This window comes from Lactuca sativa, chromosome 4, assembly GCF_002870075.4.
Source record: "Lactuca sativa cultivar Salinas chromosome 4, Lsat_Salinas_v11, whole genome shotgun sequence".
NCBI lineage: Eukaryota > Viridiplantae > Streptophyta > Magnoliopsida > Asterales > Asteraceae > Lactuca > Lactuca sativa.
The window spans coordinates 280,134,003-280,137,503 of NC_056626.2; positions in this window are offsets into that span (position 1 = coordinate 280,134,003).

The window sequence follows — 3,501 nt, forward strand, 5'->3', positions numbered from 1 at the left end:
CCAAAGCTACTCACACAACCGAACCACCTCCGACTGGTCAAGCTTCGGGTTCGGGTGTGAAGGACAAAGGAAAAAACATAGCTGAGGAAGAAGATGAAGATGAAGATAAAGAGACCATTGCTGACATGTTGAAACGAAAGAACAGTCGCAATGCTGATGATGATGCTAGTCGTGTGGCGCGAGAGGCTGAAGAAGCCGAACGCAAGCAAAAGGAAGCCCACGATCTCCTCGAGAGCAGGAAGACTCTCTTCCCTGCCTGGACTCGGGAGCACTTGATCAAAGAGGCCATAGATACTCCCAGCATCTTATGGCTCGAGCCGGTTATCTCGTTCGACTGCAATAATATTGTCGACTCGCAGTTCGACATGCCGCTGACTCGAAAGGCATTTATCTTCCATGCCTTCTCAAATATCTTTGAAGTCCCTCATCCAAATGCTGAACTTGATAGGGAGCTCATAGACTTCTATCTGAAGGCTGCTCGTCCTCAGTATCTAACTTGGAGCGCCCAGAAGATAGTGAACGTTCGGGTATTGAAGCCTTACACCGAAGGAAGGTTTATAAACGTTCGGTTCAAGGTCATTCGAGGATCTGCAAGAACTGCACATCATATCTCCCTGGCATATCTACCGAACTTAAATCCTCATGATTGGATTGTCCTGCATAATATCCTTTTGACTGATGAAGCCGAATACAGTCCCATTATAGACCATATCAAAAGGATGTTAGTCTGCTACATCATGGAGGTTGCCCTTATGGATCAGGAGGTTGCCACAGTCTTCAAGAAGAAACCGAAGATAGCTCCTGTGGGATCAGCCAGTGATCTCAACCAAATGCAAATGGGCAAGATCGACCCGAGACGCAACTCGGTTATGTTCACTAGAGCAGAAGGACCGAAATGTCTCTTTGCTTTAGCTGACAAACATCTTTACACCACTGCTTGTCTGGAGCATGTGTTATCGATCATCAAAAGGTGTAAAGAGAATTCAGCTGATGACATCAAGTACTTCAACGACATGATCCAATGGTACATCCGGTTTAGACAGACAATTCTCGCTCTCACCAAATGTCTGTTTAGTACCGTGAAGAAGAAGGTACCTGCTTCAGCTGCTGGCCCAAGTAACAAGTGAAGATCTCGCTCCAATTGACGCAAAGGGGGAGATTGTTGGGTTGAAGATTATTTTGAAGATTGCGTCATTTGGGCTCGGCTGTTTATTTGTTTAGTTTGTATTCCGGTTTGGGCCTGTCCAACCGAGAGCCCATTTTGTTTATTATATAAGTATATGCTTGCATGCATATTAGGTTAATGATTTTAGCAATTCATCTAGAGCATAACGATAGTATTTCCAGGTTTCTTTAATCGTTCTTGTAACCTACCAATCCTCTACAGTTGATGTTCTTAATCGAGCTCTTCTGAGGATTTTGTTTAATCATTCGACACGTTTGATTCACTCTTGTCTCGTTCTTATTTTCGTGTTCTTACAGTTTTATATTTACTTACTTGTTCAAGATCTAATCGATCTTCATAGATTAAAGGTTTTAAATCTCATCACAACTCCCACCAAAATCTAATACGCACGCACGTAGCATGTCCTCAAGAGTCTGAATCGTCCTCTCACTCTGTCCATCCAATTGCGGGTGGAAAGCTGTACTAAAATGAAGACGAGTATCCATCTCCTCATGAAACCACTTCCAAAATCTGCAAGTAAAGCGAACATCTCAGTCTGACACAACTGAAACCGACACTCCATGTCGGTTCTGGGAAGCTTTGTGATGAAATCCATAGTGATGTCTTCCCATTTCCACACACGAATCTCCAACGGTTGCGTCTTGTCGTTAGGTCACCGATGCTCGAACTTGACTTTCCTACAAGTCAAGAACCACTCCACAAACCAAGCTATATACCACTTCATGTAGGGCCACCAATAATCAGGGCGAAGATCTCGATACATCTTCGTCACCTAGGGATGAATGAAGAATCTCGACTTGTGAGCTTCCTCCATTAAAACTTGGCGCACACCGCCCCAGTAAGGAACCTAGACCCTACAATGCAGGGTCAACAATCCACGACTATCGTAGTCAAAGGAAGCCACATACCCTATAATTCGCTGACACTTTCGGCGTTCTTCCTTCATACCGGTGACCTAAGCCTCCTGTATCCGTTCCAGCAATGGAATAATCACTGTCATCCTCATACATACGTCCCTGATTGGAGTCGCGGCCGCCTTGTTGCTAAGAGAATCGGCCACCACATTGGCCTTCTGTGGGTGGTAGAGGATTTTTCAATCATAATCTTTCACCACATCCAACCAACATCACTGCCTCATGTTCAGATTTGACTGATCCATCAAGTACCTTAGGCTCTTGTGGTCCATGTAGATAGTACAACGGACCCCATAGAGGTAGTGTCGCCAAATTTAAAGGGCAAAAACAACTACCCCCAACTCCAGGTCCTGTTTCGGGTAATTCGCCTCATGAAGCTTCAGTTGCCTCAAGGTGTAAGCGATGATGTACCCTCTCTACATCAACACTATGCCTAAGCCCATGATAGACGCATTACAATACACTACAAAATCCTCAACGCCCTTTGGCAGGGTTAATATTGGTGCCTCGCACAACTTCTGCCTCAAAGTCTCGAAAGATGCCTGCTACTCAGGCCCCCAACAGAATGTAACTGACTTCTTGGTTAGTCAAGTCAGTGGAACAAAAATCTTGGAGAAATTGTGGATGAATCTCCAATAATAACCCACCAGAACAAGAAAACTCTGAATCTTAGATGGAGACCTCGGAACCTCTCATCTCATCACAGCCTCTACCTTGGCCGGATTGACCAGTATACCGTTTTGGTTGACAAGGTACCCCAGAAACTATACCTTGCATAACCAAAACTTGAACTCGGAGAACTTTGCGAAAAGTCTCTCCCTCCTCAACGTCTCTAGCACCTCCCTCAAGTGCTCCTCGTGTTGCTCCTGCATCTTGGAGTACACCAAGATGTCATCAATAAATTCTATCACAGATCGATCCAGCATCAGTCTTCATACGTGGTTCATGAGATCCATGAATGTGGCAGGAGCATTGGTGAGACCAAACGGCATCACCATGAACTCTTAATGACCATTTCGAGTCCGAAGGGTTGTCTTATGCACATCTTCATCCCGGACTCTCATCTGGTGATAGCCTGATCGCAAATCAATCTTGGAAAACCAAGATTCTCCCAGAAGTTGGTCGAAGAGATCGTCGATCCTCAAGAGTGGGTAACAGGTCTTTATTGTTACCTTATTCAACTCCTGGTAGTCTATACACATCTGGTGGGATCCGTCCTTCTTCTTCAAAAATAGAATCGAGGCTCCCGAGGGCGAACTACTCAACCTGATAAATCCCTTATCTAACAGCTCCTATAGATGGGTAGACAACTTCGGCATCTCGGGAGGAGCCAACTGATACGGTGCATTGGCTATCGGATTCGCACCCGGAACTAGGTCAACCCTGAACTCCACCAGTCTC